This window comes from Sturnus vulgaris, chromosome 5 (genome assembly GCF_052056855.1).
Source record: "Sturnus vulgaris isolate bStuVul1 chromosome 5, bStuVul1.hap1, whole genome shotgun sequence".
Lineage (NCBI taxonomy): Eukaryota > Metazoa > Chordata > Aves > Passeriformes > Sturnidae > Sturnus > Sturnus vulgaris.
The window spans coordinates 2,909,762-2,928,887 of record NC_142247.1 but is presented as its reverse complement, the minus strand read 5'-3'; the positions used below and the strand labels follow the sequence as shown (position 1 = coordinate 2,928,887).

The 19,126-nt window shown below is 43.6% G+C and overlaps 1 protein-coding gene across 23 annotated transcripts in view; it reads right to left on the bottom strand.

Moving 5' to 3' along the window:
• Positions 1 to 18,476, bottom strand: part of MICAL3 (microtubule associated monooxygenase, calponin and LIM domain containing 3) — a 171,824-nt gene extending 153,348 nt beyond the window's left edge. For 15 of the 23 annotated variants that reach the window (XM_088164577.1, XM_088164554.1, XM_088164561.1 and 12 more), the window contains exon 1: positions 4,729 to 5,015. The gene's annotated coding sequence lies outside the window, so the exon portion shown is untranslated. Of the gene's footprint in view, positions 1 to 4,728; positions 5,019 to 18,325 lie in introns of those variants that run through there. The other 8 variants (XM_088164558.1, XM_088164570.1, XM_088164574.1 and 5 more) reach the window with 4 other exon arrangements.
• Between the last annotated feature and the right edge of the window lie 650 nt (positions 18,477 to 19,126).

Below are 19,126 nucleotides of genomic sequence, written 5' to 3'. Positions count from 1 at the left end.
TTTTCACAGTAAAAATAGCCAAGGAATCTTAAAGTCTATTTTGACAACTTTCCAAGGTTCAAGACTTGCCAGGTGCATGCTCCTATGGGAATCTGTAATCCCTTTAAACCAAGAACACCAAATTCCACTGGAAGCGTACTGTCCCAGAACAGAGTCCCCCACATCTGGAAATAGGAAGTGAAAACACAGCAAGTGGATTTTCAAACAAGGAGGTGATAACCAAATTACAGCACTGGAAGGGATACTGAGAGGTCATGTAACTCCAGCCCTGTGAAAGCACCTCTGTCCCATCTGTTTTACCTCTTAAAGACCTCCCCAGTGCAGACACCACAGTCCATCCAGGAAAGATGTTCTTTTCTCATGATTCACTCTTTTTGCCTTTACAAAGTTTCCCCTAATGGTCAACTTTTTACCAAAGGATCTCTTTTTACCATAATTTACATGTACTTCTCATCCTACCCAATAGAGACAAAAAAAAACCATTTGCTCCTCTCACTCCTGCAACAGCCTTTTAAATGCATGAAGATTTCTCGAGTGACCACATTCCTCAGACCTAAAACTCCATTTCTTCTTGCCTGTCCTCCTAGTTTAGATTGAGTGAGGCTCTGTTGATTCATGGTGCTCCCCTTTGGTGGCTCTCACTTTAATCCATGTCTTTCCTGAATTCCTCTGCCTTACCAGTGCAATGCAGAATGGAAAGAGCACTTGGTGTGCTCTGCAATCATCCCTCCTGTTTATACATTTTAGTGTGGCATCTACAGTGACAGAATTTTTCTCTTGTTGTTTTTTTGCTTCAATTTGTAAAAGTCAAGGGCACAACATGAAAGCAAACTGCCACTGAAGCCCCTGAGATGCTCTCAATCAACAGGAACTCTTTTCTCCTGTGTACAAGTGTTTCTGTTAAAAGTCACTGTATTTGAATTGCCATCTGCTGTAAGCAACTGGATTGATGAGTTATAGTCTTGTTTTCTCATGCTCACCCTTACTTGGATAGCTAAACCCATTTTTTTTAAATGTAAAAGTAATCTGTATGCAAATGAGCAGCTAAGAGCTTCCAAAAGAAGAACCGTTTTCAGAAGAAACTGAAGGACTAGTCTAGTCCACAGAAGTTTTAAAATTTGCTGTTTTCTGTCCATTTTTTCTGGAGCACTGACTTCCTAAGAACACAAGTGTTCAATCTGTGGTTCAAATGCAAGGCAGAAGTCACCAAGCACCCAGCATTCTCCTGATGCCAGTGATTATTCACTGCATAGGCATTTGAATAGCTGTAATATTTATGAAATGAAGTATTCAACTCCCTGCACCACCTCTGAACATACATGCACACCCTAATCCAGACTGATGTTGTATGCTGGGCTGGGAACTGAGTTTCAAATGAATTGCTGCTGGTGTTTGGTTGCAATAAAACAAATACAAGTCTAATCCACTTGAAAAAAATCTCTCTCTTGGCTCACTAAGTAGAAACTTCTGTAGGTAAAAACCTCTGCAGTTACAAAGGAAAAAAAAAGCCAGCCCATCAGAGCCAGAGAGTTTTGATCATGTAGATAAACGTTCCTAACCCTTCATGCTGAAAAAATAAGTGTTCTGATAGGAACTAATAAGGAAGGTTTCTCTGGGGCTACATGCAAATCTGCTGAGCGTTCAGTACAGACTTTAGCATTTGGAACTATTTTAAGAGTAAGAGAGGCTCTATGTCTGTGCATACACACTGCAGACAATTTCACTGCTCACAGGTTTTGCCAAGCAGTAAAATATAAAGTTGCAGCTGGGTTTGCTGCTATGATTCAGGACAATGGGCACACGAGAAGCTGATGAGAAACACACAACTTTCACTTCACTATACTGTAAAGTTTTAAGTAGAATTAACCCAAACCAAAGTGCAGAAAAACAAGTGCAGAAAACTCCCTCCCAAAATGGTACATTATGCTAAGGGCTAGGAAGAGTAGCCCAGCTGAGTTTCACTTCATACTTTAGGAGCAACAGTTCAAGTGTGTAAAGAGGTGTGAGATGATCCAAAGCAGCAAGACAAGTGCTTGTCAAGGAAGAAAATAGAGATATGCAAGAACACCTTACCCAGATGAAGTACTATTAGACTGCTGGCCTACAATTAATACCTGAACCAAAAAATCACAAGTACAGCATTTCCTTGTACTCAATCCCCAAGAAGGACCAAAGGGAATGGATTCAAATGTACCTTGGTGAAATGTAATGGCAATTCCTGCAAGGTCATGACTGAGACACTTCATTGGTTCTTCATCTCATTTGGGCTGTACAAGTTCCCCACAAGAGCTGCCTGTAAAGCTGAGATTGGTTTACTCCACGTAGCATGCATCAAGGTCTAAAAGGCATGTTTACTATTTGGAGTTTGGATTAAGGGAGAGCCTGAGCTATGCTTTCTATGTTGTTTTTAAAGCAACAGCTCTTTACTCCTTTAAGGATGTATAGAGAGCAACTCCCTTGCAGTGTAGTCTAGAAAAATTGACAGCCCCAAATCCTAAACAGATTTGGAAGTTTCCTTCAAACTCTTAACCATGGTTAGGTTCTCCTTAGCTGTGTTGTCCTGGTCGAGAAGCTTATTGCTTTATTAGAACTACTGGAACTCTTCTTTGTCAAGCAATAAAAAAAGACTCTACCTGTGTTCAATCCAAATTCATCACTGTTTAGAGAAGTATTAATAAAAAGTGAAAAGTAAATCAATGAAGTCACTTTATTGATCTCGAGAATGTGGAACTACTATTAATAAAATATATTGATGTTGTTTCATGGATAGGTCAAATTCCTGGTAAGGGTGTGTTTGTCATTCTAATTTTTGTGCAGTTTTCATCAACAAAGTATTTGCTATTGCAGTATTGTAGTTATTCATCTCCTGTTTTCCTCCCCCACAGCCAGAACATCTGCTAAACGTTTCTGAATCTGAGCTTGTTGGGATAGGGCCCGTTGCTTTTACATATTTATGAACTGTGTGGTACACTGGCACTCATTCAGCAGCCTGCTTCCCAAGGCTCATGCGTGAATGACATCAACTGCTGTGGGTTTGTGTGCAGGAGATCCACATGTGCAGGGGTCACACAGGGGGCTGCAAATCCACTGGCCTCCAGAAGCACTCCAACCCCACTGCTACCCAGGAACAGAGCTATCCACTAATATTTGAGTGATGCAGGGGTGAGGAAGAGGAACCAGAGGCTTTTATGGTGTCCCCTGGAATTGTAACGAAGAGTAATGGGCTAAAATTGAATGCAAAGAGTTGTATCTGACTCCAGAAATATCATCAAAATATGTTTTAGTTCGGCCAACTAAACAAAAGCTACTATGCTTGTGTTAGTTGTAGCAGGCAGGACAAAGCAGAACACAGGAGTGGTTCTGGGGATGGAGAAAGGAGCACATAATTAATTTCTGACTTCTGTTTTCGCTCTGTGGTAACCCAGCCTGCCATGCCAACACTCACACAGACACAGCTTTATGCTATTTACACACGGAGGGGAGTGTGCTGTGCCATTATTGTGCCCACACGTGACTCCCATCACAGCAGCAGAAGCTGTGCTCACAGACTGCCCTTGTGTGCCTGGGCTGAGTGGACCTGCCTGTCCCTGTCTGCCTCCCCAGCTGCTTTGCAAACAGTGCCTTTCCAAAGTCAAGGGTGTAGGATTTTCAAACCTCGTGAGAAACAAGGGACCCCCATCCCCTCTCAGCTGTGAGACCTCTGAGTATCATTTGTCTGCCCCAATGCATGCCAGCAACAGACCACAAGCACAATCACAGCCTAATAGTCTTAATGAGATTAGAGCTAGAGATGCCCCAGTGCTACCTCCTGATTAAGGAGCAAAACAAGCACCAAATTCATCTAGAGAAAAATAAATCTCCTTGGCTTTCATGTGAGCAGGCTGCAGGTTGATCAGGATTTCAGATATATGGTGTACAGCCTTTGATTTATTTTCCCTTATAATTCCTTATAATAGTTTTTTTTGCAAGGTATTACTTTCTTTACAAAGTGCATCCTTTTCACAGATGTCTAAGTTACATAAATATTTTTTTCAGGACATGATTTAAAACTGATGATCACATTGCTCAGTAACATGACCACATTTATAGATGTCTATTGTTAGCCATGCTAGATTGATCTCACCCATGGCTACTGTGTGCATGCTTGACTATGACACCCATGTGCTACAGGGAAATGTGGTGGATCTTTGCCAGTATAATAATTCCTTTTATCAGCAGTTTATCTGGAGCATCTGTTTGTCTCATCAGAATGAAACTGCTTGTAACTCTATCCTACACAGAGCAAATACTCATTCTGCACCTGTTCAAGCATTTGATTTACTTACTGCTTAAATTCTTAATCTCAACAAAAACAAATAAGTCAGCTTGTACAACAAAGGCTGGAATAATGAATTAAATGGGAAAGCTGATATAAGACCATATTTTTAATACCTTAAAACCTGGTATTAAGATAGGGATTGTGCAGTGCTCACTGCAAACTCCAGATCTCATCGAGCTTCCTCTAAGAAACCTGCTGCTAATTGCAAGGCTGCAGCTCCTGCAGGAATTCATGCCTAGGACAAAAAGCCAGTAGTAGTGCATTCACGGATTTTGCACGAAGCCTAGAGCTAGCACAAAAGAAAATTCCTCCCTTTAGACGCAAGAAACCCCGGGATTTACTAGTCAATGACAAACAATAAATAACATTTGCAGCAGAAGGTAGGAGAGGCTGGCTGGCTCGGTACTCACAGGAGGCTGCAGGAATGACCTTCTTCTCACATGAGTCACCTCCTCCCCGACAGGTGCTCACAGCTCCAGGGGCAGACACCTCAATTTGAGCCCCTCGCCACTCCCCGTGCCTGCCCGCACACGGGTTTCTCTCTGCAGGGCTACCAGCGATTTTCTCTTTCTCTAGGCTTGCGAGGCAAAGCCAAAAATTAAAAGAAAGGGGATCTCAGATGCAAATCTCCTTGTGTAAGCCTTTGCCAGAGCATCTCGCAGAGTCTCGAGGAGGCTGTGTGATGATGATGGGTCTGGCTGCCAAGTCATCACTGTTGCCACAGTAACGGAGCAGTGGTCCCCTGTGGCTCGCTAAGGGAGCTGCAATGGGAGCACCGAATGGATGCATTGCCTCCTCCTTCCAGGATTCCTCTGACCCGGGTAATCCTCCCATTTCTTTAAAAAGGCTGTTTTATACAGAAGGTATTTCCCTCACACCCCACATACACCTCCCCTCCCACCGTGGTTACTCCACTCACTCTTCAGCACCTTAAATCTCGTTTCTGTGGTATAGGAAAGCTGGCATAACCCCGAGAGAGCTGCTGGCTTCCCTGGGAAACACTTGTGAAAAGAGGAGAAAGGAAACCTTGTTGTGGTGAATATCTGAGCACGAGCACACGCTCAGCAGCGTTTGAAGAAGTGCTGGGATGGCACGATATGATCTTGTCTCTGTGAGCAGGTGAATGAGCAGTGGAGACAGCAAGAGGGGATTTCTCTGCCAAGTGTTTCTCTGCCAACACGACCGAGCACAAGTGTGTCTGTGAGGCCCTATTACAGCTACGGGGAAGCTCAGGGCTGGCAGAAGTCCTTTGTTCCTGCTCCCTCAACTGAAAAGTCTTGGTGCTATAATTTCTGAGCCTTAATATCGCTGTTTTCTACTTCTTTTTATAATAACATTGACACCAACACTAGCAGTTATGTTAGGCAGGACAGTCCAGCACAGTGGAGACCTACAGACCCTGGGCTGTATCACAAAAGCAGCCAAGGCTGCAGAAGCAGGCGTTATTTTGCTGGACAATGAACAATTCAGCCTTGTTTTGGAAAGCAACTCCTTGGATAGTTAAATAATACCACTTGTTTATGAGACAGACTATTTATCTCATCTTCTTTATAAAATGTTGCTAACGGTTCTTTGTTGCTTTCCTTATTATCCTCTCTTAAAGCCAAGTGCTTCTTTTAAGGTAATGGGTTTCCTCTCTCAGGACAGTAACAAACACAGCTCTGTGTGCACGTGGGTGATGTGGACAAAAAAAAACCACACAAGTAAAACCCACACTTTTGCTTTCTTAATCGACTTTCCTGCCCTCCCTTTTAACCCAGGTTGTTTGGGCAATCTGTGACAGTGGCTCATCCCAACTTGCTAGGTAGGGATAGGCCTCCAGGTGCCAAAATCCAGATGTTAAAGATCCCATCATGACAAGAGGTTAAGTACCTTTTTGCTCTACTATAATCTGCAGCAGCAGACATGAGACTAGTTAAAAACAGCAATATCAGCCAGAAGGGCTAGAAAGAATTGGACTAGATTATACAAGCTGTGAGCAGGCAAAAAAAACCTCACATGCTAAAAGAAGTAAAAATTCTAATATTTTTACTTATCTTTGCCTCTGCCTTCAGACTGAGTTTTCCAGCTTTCCTCCAGGATTAGGATTTAAACTTATTTAGAAAAATCTTTCAATTTCTCCTATGTTTACAGGATTCTTAAATGTGGGACTTGGAGAACATCACCAAACACAGTGACGGCTGTGACAATGCCACTAGGCTTGGCAGTGCAGAATATCTCTGCAAAGTAGGAAAGTCCATCTAGGCCCAGCCTAAAGGAGTCTGGAGCCTTCTGATTACAGGTGCTGGCTTTAACAGCATCACACCCCCACATACACACACACACACACACACACACACACACACACACAGACACCCTCCCTGCCTTAGTGTTCAAAATCAGTTATTGGTACACCCAGACTTAGGAGCATCCAGTTCCACACAGGTGTGAGGTTATTAAACATATAAAGAAATTCGAGAAATGAATGGAAATTCGAGTTATCACAGGCATTTTCTGCCTGCTTCTTCAGTAACCCTAAATGAGAATGCTCTGATGAAAGATCTGAGCTGCACACTTGGTCTCACATAGGAAAATGTTGGTCGGTACATATAATTAAATAAATCTGTTTTGCTGACACTCCTTTCCCCACCCCTTCCCTCAGCTATTTTTATGCTTGGCTTAGTGGAAAAGACCTGGTGCCTCTGGGTGTGAAGCATGAAGCCATTCAAAATGAAGCTGTCCCCTGCAGAAGACAATCCTGAGAAGGAATAATGCTGGGCTCTCAGAGAATAGGAAAGCAGCAGAGGAATGTAGGGGAGAGGAGGTGGCTGGGCTTGGCCTGCAGCACTAAGAGTCTTTTCCATTTGCAGCTTTCTCCTCCTTGCAGTCAGAGCTATTTAATGGGATCACGAGGGCTGCTGTGCCATTACTTAGGGAAGAGGGTATAAAAATGACAGCAGCTAATAAGCACCCATTTCTCAACAGTGGCCTCATAAGGCTAATTGCACAAACAGAACATTTCGGAGGCTAACGGGCTGGAAATGACATTCTGTCTGCTGGATCCACACCAGTACAGGCTGCATCCCTGTGCCTGGACACTGCAGGCCCAGCCACAAACAAAAAACATTATCCCTAAATGTTTGTGACTTCAGAAAGCGAGCTGGAATGCTAAAGACACAGCACAGTCATTCTTCCTGACGATTAGGAGCAGAAACATTGAATGTTCCTTTGTCCATAAATGTCCAGACCACATTCCTGGTTCTGAAGTTCTCTCACAGAAAGGAAGGCTTTGTCTGCAGCAAGAGGACAGCAAGAAAGACTTTTTTAAAAAACCCTGAAAAAAACCAATCCCAGCTTGGTGGACCAGGGTAAAAACACACCTTGGTTCAGAGGAGGCATTCATGCTTCCCAGAGAAGGGGCTGGCTGATGGGAAGGGCAGGAACTGGACAGAGCTGTGTGTGGTCTGAGAGCAGGATAAAGGCAGGGAGTGTGTGTTTATGTGTGTAGGAAGGGAGCTGTTGGTAGTGGGAGTGCAGTCCCTGCACGTGAATTATAGATGTCAAAGCTGAAAAAGTGCTTTCACCTTTTTTTTTTTCCTGTTCACTTTCCCTTCTTTTGGCTGCTGGAGATTTGAAAAGTTGAATCTTCCACTCATTCCACCAAAGGATCTAATGCTCTATATTTGCTCTAGTATCATCAGTCACTAATTAGATAATTCTGACCAAAAAATACTTGACAGGATTGGTTCTTCCAAACATCCAGGTTCATTTTGCTCTTAGTATCACTACCCAGGTTTATTTTAAACCCACATTCAAATTTTTTTCTCACTCTGATCTATAGTTAGGCTTGTAAGGAAGTGTCTGTGCTGTTTTTCTATTTTTAAAATATGGGCCCACATTTGATCAGTTTTTGCTTGAGATTCTCTAGTGCACTGCTGGTAAAACTAACTCACAACCAGTTTTTGAGGCTATTGGAAAGTTATCACCACATTAGAATATATTCTGTGCTAAATGATTTGGATATGCTAGGCTTTTTTTCACAGTATTTCCACACCTGATTTTCATGGAGATCCATGCTCCTGCTTATCTATATTCCTATTAGCTGCTGCTATGCTCATGCATGTTATTGATGGGTTTCTGGAAAGCTCAGCAACTCAGCAATTTTATAACTGCACTATAAATAATTTTATCAACTGTTCTTCCCCACATCTACTTCTCATTTATTAATGGACCTTCTTTCTAGGCAGCATTTTCTTATCTCTCATCACCATCCCATATAGATATATATATATACATACACACACTTGGGGGAGGAATGTAATTAGTTTTGCAGTCCTTGTGCCAAAACTTCCACTGACTTCAGTCAGAGATTTTCCTGAAGAATGCCTGGTTATAGCCTGTAGGAGCTGGTCCTATTTCTGTACACCAGGAGCAGCTGAAGTGAGTGCACACAGGTGGGCAGTGCAGTCCCATGGGGGTTTGAACCCAGAGGCACTGCAAGAGAAGCATGAAAGCTTTATGTGGGTTTATGTGCACAGGAAAAAGAAGGTAAAGCACACAAAGTGATTGAGGATTCTGTTATACAAGAGCAGGGAAAACTGAAGATTTTACATTATTAATTCATATTAAACTTTGTTTGTTTGTTTGTGGGTTTGATTTGTTTTGTTTTAACTTTTCAAACAACAGAAGAGTGGGTTTTCTCTTTCCCCCCTTTTCTGTCATCAGACAGCTGTGCAAATATTTTAGCATGTGATTGTGGAAGCACAACACTGCAAACTTCTACATTGTGCCAAGAGAAAAGTACAGGAAAACAAAAGGCAAAAGCCTGGGGTAGATGTAGCTGCCAGGATCTTCTGTCCCCAGGGGAACCAGAGAGGAAAAAGCAGAGAAAAAAGGAGAACTGTGATAGCTTTCACTGCTGACAGTATCCCAGGTCAGAAGGAAACAGACTGGAAGGAGGGTAGCAAAGGTATCAGAGCAATTAGCAGTCATAGAACCACGTCTTCCTTTTTTTTAATTGGCTTTATCTGCATCACCAACTGCTTGTATTGTACCTGCCCTAAGAGCCTGAGTTCTCGGGTTGCAGGTAAATTGAAAACCCGACTTACACAGTGCAGTAAATCAGTCTTTTAATTTAGGAAGTCAGACCTACATGCCTGATTTGTGGTTATACTGGCCTGGCATAAATCAGGTCTTTTCCAGCAGCTTAAGGGGTTCATCAGCAAAGCAGAGATTCAGGCCAGATGACTGAAAACCAATCTCTTCACAAGTTCCCTCAGGAGTTTATGCTACACAAGTGTGGGCAGTGGGTGATAACACAAACCTAAATATGCCACAGCCAGGAATCAAGATGACTGATTCTCTGCCAAAGAATCCTATATTGTTACTTTAGGGAAATGAATTAATCCATAAAAAAAAAAAAACATTAAAAAAAGCTATCACTTGCATCATTCTCAGTGGTTTTTGCCACGCTCATTTCAGTGATTCCTCTACATCACATGATAGCACATCTTCATTTTTCACTGCCTAAGTGAAAACAATAGGTCATTGTGTAATGGTACTCCATCTCCCAGCCCATCCTGCTCGTGAGAAGTCAAAGGATCAAGACTCATTCCTGAAGCTGCTCATCATTCTGTGCCCTGAAACACAGAGCTGGGGATACTTCTCTTTTTTTAGGCTCATAAAACTGCCAAAGTTACTCAAACAAACGAGAAACTCTTGGCTGTACTGCATGTAATCTCCCATCCCAGGGAATTAAGCAGGTGGTTATTAAAACTGTAATAACACCCACACTGGGAGAACATTTAAACCCTAAAGGAAGAAATTCTTCCTCCATCAAAGAGAGCAAAATCATTTAATGGTTTCAGGAAGCCTTCATACTCCAGCTTCCTCTAACCATTTGCATTCCACTTCCATTTAATTACCTGAGTGATTAATTAACCTCTGTCAGCTAATGGTTCACACAGTGCTTCAAATAAGTAAAGCACCATATAAATCCTTGGTAGGAATTGTTAATTAGGTTATTTATGTCACTTTGTTGCCTTCTGGGCTCTTCCCTTTCCTTTCTATATTCACTTTCTTGGGCAGTGGTCAGTAATAATAAATGGCTGTTATTTCCAGCCCAAGTTATGGAGTCAGCACCACCATCCTCCTGGAGCTGTTTCAGGAATATGTAGCTTTCCTGGCATTGTCATGTGTGCTTTTATGGGACCTGAGTCCCCAGCCAAGACCTTGCACCCTGTTACCCACTTTAATGGCATTTTTACCTCACAGACTCCAGCCTCACAGCACCTCTCCCCTGCCCAGGTATGCACAGTGCTGAGGATGGAGGCTCCCTTCACTAAGCAGGATAGCAGAAAACAAGGGTGGGTACAGCTCCTCCCTACAGGACACCAGTTTTCCAAACAAGCCCTGGAAATACCTGCAGTTCCCTCCTTCCTTTAGAAAGCCCCAGCAGGGTTCTCCTGATGCCACAGGGCTGAGCACAGATTCCAGCAGGGTCATGGTCAGTGTGGCCTCTGAGGGCAGAGCAGAGTCTGGATTTCTGGATTTCTGTCTGTAAGAAATCCCACCCACCTCCACATGACTCTCCTGTGACTCTGGGCTGGCCATTTACAATTAGGTGTACAAGTGGTGAATTTGGGTGTCTCGAGTTGCAGTTGAGACACCAGAGACATGACTTTAAAAACCAGGACATATCCCTGCAGCTGGAACCTGTTGTCCCTGGAGTTATTGTCTCTGCAGATTCTGTGAGATAAGTACACAAAATACTGCATTCGTTTTGTCTTCTTTTAACTGTCAGCCATACAAACTCTGCTTTATAATTGAGCATCAAGTCAAGTTCTTTCCTTCTTACTCACAAGTAACATTCAACAAGCCAAAACAGGCCACAGGAATGCCAAAAATATAACCCTTTGGAACTGGGTAAACAATTTTGTTGATACTGTTGAAAATGGAGCAGAATCATTTTTTCTGCATGCGTTGGCTCTTCAGAGGCAATGAGAGACCATTCCTTTGAGTCACTGAACTCAACCCTGAGTGCCAATGGGACAGGCTGAGCTGGTGAATCTCATCATCCTTCCCTTATGCCCCAGTTTATTTTAACTCCTAGAAGGAAACTAGCTCAAGAAGGAACTCCTTTCTCTAAAGGAAAATACTCTTATGCTCAAAGACGCTGAAGCAGCAAAGGACGAGTCCAGAAATAAAGTCTCTGTAATGTTCTTTTCTTCCTTGTCTAGATGAGTGCTAGACAAGCAGAGGATTTTCTAAGCAGTAGGTCCATGGAGAGAAGGGAAAGAACCTAATAATCCTGTTTCCTTCTGTATCCTCACACTGCAGGCAGCTATGGATTTGTGAAACCCTGCTTTCTTCTAATCTTTATTGTCTTGGTCCCTAATAACTCTGGAAGTAGATTGCTAACAGCACAAGTTTTCCATGTAAATCCCACAGTGATGTCCAAGGGTTTGCCCAGCACAATTGCCATTCACAGTCCCTAGTGCTGAGAAATGATGGAATCTGCAGTAAGTCAGCACTGGAGGAGAACAGAGAGAACAAAGTGGAGGAAGGAAAAAATGGATGGTAACAAATGGGGAGTGCAGAAAAGAAAGATGCAGAAGACAAATCAGAACCACTTAACACGGGTTAACACCTTCATGGCTGGCATCTCTAGATCCCAGGAGAGCTGGTTTAAACACCAGAAAGGCAGCAAGCTTGTTCTGAGACCTGCATGCACATACAGATATGGAGACATTATACAGGCAGTATGGAGAGTTCAGGTGGAGGGGGTAAATCTGTCTCCTACTGAGTGCATGTGGATGTTCCATGGTATGCAGCACCAACGGCTCTGAGAGTAGAAAATCACAAGCCAGGCTTTACATTATAACACAATAGGCTTTGAAACCTTTAGATTTTGAGCTATAAATAAATAATAAAGAAATAAAATTTTAAACACAACAAAACAAACAAAAACCCAACGAAACCACAAACCCCACAAACAAACCCCACCAAAACAAACAAACAAGCTCAGAAAAACCTCAAACCAGGACAATGCTCTTTTGCTAAAATCCAACAGTGACAGAAGAAGGTGAGGATGAACAGAAGGGGTTGCTGAAGTTTGTCTGCCACCCCTTGGTACCTGTGCTGAGGAATGCACACAAACCCGCTGGAGTGTCCTGCACACTTTGGCAGCTTTGTGCCCAAACTGAAAGCTTTGTCTGAGGGATGTAGAGAAAGGACAAATCTGGAACAAACTGCAGCAGAAGGCTGATGAAACAGTGCCTGAGTGACCCATGAAGAATGTAAGGAGCAGCCTCGTGGAGAAGATAGGACAGAAGGAAGAGAGGGTGCAAAAGAGGTTTGATTTTGTTCCCACTGAATCAAGATGGAAACAGTGCATGGGTCTTGCTTCTTTTTGGCTCCAGTGACTCTGGGATGAGCAGGGGGATTGGTTTCAGTGCTCATTACCCCAAGCTCCTGCTGTTTCATGGAGATCAATGTATCATTTAATAGGGAGAGGCTTTTCAGCTCTCAGATTTTATCTGCTGATGGCTTCCATGATATTTATAGACATATCCATCAGCATAACAGCAGGAAGCAATTCTCCAGAGGTCAAATTGGGTGGATTTCCCCTATTTAAAGTGCATTATGGATGCAGCTTTCTGTATAGGATTAACCACTTAACTCACTGAATCCCAACATCATCAGCTATTGTTCACAAAAAATGATGATCTCCACGGCTTAGTTGTGGGATGGTTGACTTGTTTTCAGCCTCAATTATCTTTTCAAATAATAAGGTCCTTTGTTAACCTCTGACTTGCTGAGCACTGTGTAGGCAGCCTATTAAGTACTTCACAGTCCTTTTTTAACCCTATGATTCGGGCAGCTCTAGAGATTTAGTCCCATGATTTTCCTATTTCTGGCCACTCTGAATCTTCGATTGCCACATGAATAGCAACACCAGAGAACCTGCTTTGATCACAGCAAGCTTAGGAAAATAAACCACGGTGGCTTGGAAGATCAAGGCTTATTATACAAAATGTTTTAATGCTTTCAGCCTAACTTTTCGTAATGATTTACAGAGCATGCTTCCCTGCTAAGACTATTTAGAGAGTCAGCTCCTTTGGGGATTTAGGATGCAGTGATTCTATCTCCTAAAATTATTCTTTCTAGTATTGAATTTCTCCTTGTGAGCACACGTTTAGGAATGAGACAGCCTTGCAAGGGGAGCTCAGAATATTGTTCCAGCAGCTCAGAGTGCATTGGAAATGTGAACTCCTGTGAACTGCTGCTTGATTTGACACAGAAAGACAGATCTGGAGTCCTGACACGGACAAGTGTTCTTGAATACAAATTTGAGTTATTTAAGGTTTTGTTTCCAATCACCAGAGCTGTCATCAGTCACGTTTGTCGATCCACTCTCCCTTTCAAATTCACCATGACCTCCTCGTGGCCTTATTTCACTTAACCTTGCTGTGTTTACAGTGACCTCCATCCCCATGACTTGGTTGTACTCTGAGGGCCAGGCTGACACACCAGCATGCAGCTCTCACTCACAAAGACACTCCATGAGAAATGTAAGGGCAGCTTTATCTCTCTGTCTGTCCCTAAAAGCAAAAATTAAGTTCCCAATCGCTGGCAGAATCCACCCCGTTTTCCATCCTTGAAGGTCTGGTCAGAGCTCATACATGAATCCCATTTCCATTACTTTGCTCTTGAGTGATTTTATTTTGCTGGTGTACACAGCTGCAGTGTCCTTTTGATCCTTTGCTTTACCCTCAACCAATTCTTTTCATTCAGATATATTGAAATACTCGATAAATACAACTGAAATTACAGATCAAACAAGCCTTCTGTAAGGTAGGAAAGACAATGACATTATCCTCTCTGTTCCCCTGGCCACATCTGCTGAACGATGGTGGCAGTGGGAGACAGGAGAGCAACAGCCTAAAGTTTCCTTTGATAAGCAAAAAATATTATAAATACAACTTGTCCCAGCTATGGTGTAGTTCCAAAATATATTAATTACAGCTTAGTAGCTTTTCTGCCATGCTTCAAGCAAATTCTTTCAGGCTGTCTGCACTGAGTCATTTTTTGGAAATAAACTTTTTGGATCTAACATTAAATGAGAAATTATTTCAGATTTGGTAATACAGACTGGGTTTTCAACTTCCTCCTTGAACAGGCATCTGGAACAAAAATGTGTCTAGAAAATTTTGGCCAGCCTTTTGAGTCTGCCTGGGCTCAGGCTGCTCCCAGAGCTGAAAACCTCACTGAGAAACAAGGGCTGGATTCCTCATGGGCTGCCCTTCCCCCAGTGCCAAGAAATAACCACGTATGTCTGAGGCTACATAAACTAATTAGACATCTAATCCTACCTTTGTCTGCACCTGGTATTGCCAAGAAAGATGAGAAGGAACAGCAAGTACGGGAGGTACAGAGGGAAAGAGAACATAAAAAAACCCCAAAAAAACCCGAGGGCCAATACACTGCTTGAGACATTAATCCTACACATGGTGTAAGCACACCTCTCACACCAGTCTGACCCTGAAACAGCACACAGAGCTTCCAGAGGAGGGGAGAAATCCTCCTAAAAGGAAGGTGCTGCCCATTCATTGACTGCATTTAAAAAAAAAAAGCTCACATGCAGGTTGATAAAGAAGCAATTACCAGTTAATTACCGTATCAAGTTCACAGCACAAACAGCAAGCAGGGGAGTTGTGCCCAGCACAGCCAGAGGGTCACACAGGGGATGCTGTCACTGAAACACAAGACACAAAGGTTGTACCAGCACACAGCCCCTGCCCAGAGGATTTCTCCCCAGGCTCAGGCACTGCTACCATGCAATTCTGCAGCACTGCTGGCTTTCCTAAAGCAACTTCACACCATGGCTTTGGTGAGCACCACAGCACCTGGCCAGACAAGAGCCAGCAGACTGAGACGGAAAAGAGTTCGTTAATTTCTGTAGTATATGCTGAATTTCCAATTCGAGATGCAGAAGATGCATTGCCTGCTTGTAGAGATAATTAACACAGATCACAATAAATGTGCATTCAGAATGAGGGACAGACGAGTGACAGACACTGTGAAAAGAAATACTGAGGTGTCAGGAAGTTAGGTTAAAAACGAGAAGAACCATTTTCTCAAATCACCTTGTTTGCCTTGTGGTATAAATAGTTTCAGGATTCACACTGCCAAGCCTTTCTCCCAGTCATGAGAGCACAAGGCTCGCTTTTGAAAAAAGAGGAAAGGTGGAGACCAGTGGATGAGAGTTGATTTTGGCAAGTCGGGCCTTGAGAAGAGGCATTAACTGTTAGAGGGCTTGTGACTCTAAAGGGATGAGCAAAGAGACTGTGCTAGGCAAACAGGGTGTAATTGACCCACAGTGATGACAGGCTTCGGTATTTTCTCACAGACAATAACTGGCTGAAGAAAAGAAGATGCCTTAGGCCTCTAACCAAATTGGTCACCTTACAGCTATGAAATGCCCCACCTAGCACTAATTATGACTATTATAACAGTAACAATTAAATCAAAGTAACTGCTGCTGTTCTTTGACAGCTGCCTTGCCAAGGCGAGTATTTTGTTTGATTATGAAGCAAAGAAAGGGACTTAACTTAAAATTGCCCTTTGTTTTGGAAAGGCTTTGTTATTATCTGAGTAAAACTCAAGTTTTGACAAGTTGTGAATATAACCCTGTGTTTCCAGTTTCCTAATTTCCAGTGTTTATACCTCACGCAGTGTTTGTGCATCTGTGATGAAGGTTAAAACACAGATTTATTCTTCTATTTTATGTGATATCCCCAGTTGGACTATGGCTGTGACTGCCCCTGCTGTTGTCTTTTCTGCCTTGTACCATTCTCACTTGTTGTTTACATAGGCTTGGATATAGCCAAAATCAGACATCAGCAGGTGGGCTCAAAAAATCAGGTGAGTCTTCTTTATCCAGTTCTATTTTTGAAACAACAAAACCAGGTTTGATGCTGTGCCACGATGCTGGGTGAGATAAGGAAGCATCACCATGGGCCATCTGTTCAAAGCACAGCCAGAGAGAGCATTCACCTTCACCCAGCCCCAGGCTCTGCAAACTGCCTGCCAGCAGCCAGGGAAGCCCTGAATCTGGGCTAATTGAAGGGTTCTGCAGCCAGCCAGCTTCATATTTAATAGGGATTTACTGCTGATGGAAATTACAAGTGAATTACAGATTGCAGCACATCATGGTCTCGCCAGAGACAAACAAAAGCATGTGGTGGTGAGAACAGAGTGCTGCACGCTGGGACCCGAGGTCTCCATGGACCTCATTGCTTTGTTAAAGCATTGCTGGGAAGCTGTGAGGTGCTACAGAGCTGCACATCTTTCCTAGAGACCGTGATTTCCTCACTTGTGTTTATAATGCTGTTACAATTTCCAGCTCTTCTGTTTGTTTTTACACAAGTGTAGGAGGGTTTCTTTCTCTTCAAATCAAATCACAGGGCCTCACCATTTCGAGCTCAAAGTCTCCCTAATGCTGCTAATCTCCTATTAACAGCCTACTGACACAGAAGAGACAACAGAAAAAGACTGGTTGCCAGTGCTCTGGCCCTGTGACCGTGTGCTGGTCAGATCTGGATTAACACTTGAGGCGATTTACCTTAGGAAGCCTTGTCACAGGTGCCTGCAACTCTAAACTCACCTCGAACTGCCTGGCAGGAGAGGGAGGAGGGGAGCCAGTAAGTCCACAGGTGATGCACACACAAACCAGGCCCTGCTGAAACTCATTTTTCTTCTCCTATACAAAATCAGGATGACTGCAGGGAAAAAAAACTCCTTGACTTCATATGAAAGGCAATGAGCTGGGCATGGACATCTCATCCAGAACACAAAACCCACTACCTGTCACTGACAGCAAGTTTGTTTAACTTCAGCTTTTCTGGTTACTAAAAATTGTGATCCAGGAGCACAGGCAAACACGCTGCTTTCCTCCAGAGCTTGTGTAGCAGGATAAATTGGTTCAAGCACAAGAGGGACCCTTCCAGCTTTAAGACAATTTAAGCTGCTCCCATTCAAGGAAAGATGGAAAAACAGCATCATTCTTATTTGGCAACAAGTATCCATGTGACAGTTGGGTTCATCAGCCCGAGCAGCCTCAGGCTCCCCTCCCGGGCTGCACCTCCTACATTTGCAGTGCCGGCTGTGCTGCTCCATGACCCTACATAGCAGGAGGAGGGTTTTGGGATGACCAACTGCACTTGACGTCAGCCAGCAGCAGAGTGAGCATCCACACACAGCATCTGAGCTGCACCAGGAGCCTGCCTGGCTGCCAGGGAGAGAACAGAGGCAGGAGCTGCTGCTGCCGCCTCTGACCAGGTCAGCAGCCAAAGCTTCACGTGTGCCCGACAATGCAGCTCGAGCATCTCTTCATCTCCACGAAGATGATTATGTTTCAGGATGATTTCATTCTGCTTGTTAACAAATTGCTGGTAAAATAGGTAATTGTTCCTGGCCTGAAGTTAAACAATCCTATTACTGAGTGTTATTTGCAGGTCAGAGAGCTGCAGGAGGTTTGGCCTTCAAGGCACCACACTGTCCCCTCTAGGAAGAGGGATGAACTACAAAAACATTCTACCATGCCTAACAGAACAGAGAAATTAATTTAATCTGTAATTATTGTTACTGCAAGGCTGCTTGTTCGCCTTGGCTTCTTACACAACCACACACAGCAAGTGATACCGAGCTGATGTTCAGAGCAGCTCCTGCCTCTCTCCCTGACCCTTCCCAGACCCGAACACAATGTTGCAGCTCTCTGTCTTTCCATAGGTCTTTATTCATCCTCAGGGAAGCAGGTTCTGACTCAGTCCGCAGCGCAGCTGCTCCTGCTGCTCACTGCCCCACTTGGAACAACAGCCCCGCTCCAAAAGCCGCCTCCGTGACCACGACACCCACTGCAAACATCACCAGAGCGATGCTGGGCTGCCCTTCTAAGGGACAGAACACTGCTGGCTGCTGCCCGTGAAAGAAATCCTCCAACAGCATCTTTGCAGGACGCAAACTCACCTTGTTTTTGTGCTGTCTCACTCCTATTCCGAGTGTCAGTGAGGAGCATCCAGCCAGTGTGAGCCTTTTTCGAACTTGATTCCTTATCCATATTTGGGAATTTGTGCTGGGCACTGGCTGGTACGAGGCACGTTCTTCCCACAGTGCACTTTGGGACTTGTAGTTCCCCAAAAGGAATGTTGTTTTCTAAATTGTAAGCGCTGAGCAACAGAAACAGAAGTCGGAAACGCCTTTACCTCTGCCTTTGCTTGCTGCTGGGCCCTTCCTTTCACTTGTGTCTGTGCAGTGGTTTCACCTTAGCCAACCCGAATCCTTCAGGAACCTCTTCCACAGTCAAGGTCCGTGTGCCAACCCCTTGGATGCACCACTGTGTAAAAGCTGCTACTGCAGAGTGTTTCTGCTGCTCCGAGAGGGGCAGGTACATGGTCCTGCCTCCTGGAAACACCTCCCTAGAAAAAGAGAGCTCTGATCAGTTTTTTAATCATATTCGCCACTCTGAAATGGCATAGGAAATCCCCTTTTAAATATATGTTTCACTCTTTAGCATGTTTTGTATTAGCCTATTTTATATTTAATTAAATAATTACAGTAGGGAGACAGATAAATGTGTCAATTGTTTCAAAAGGTTACAAGATAAATCAATCCCGTCTCTCCTGTAGAGATCTATCTTTGAGTAGCGTTTGCAATGACTGCTGTAATTACCTTGTAACCAAGACACCCTGTTGTTTTTAAATAACAACCGCAGGAGAAGGCGAATCGCTGCCTGCCGGGTACTGCTGGAGATGCCGTCATTACTCCCGA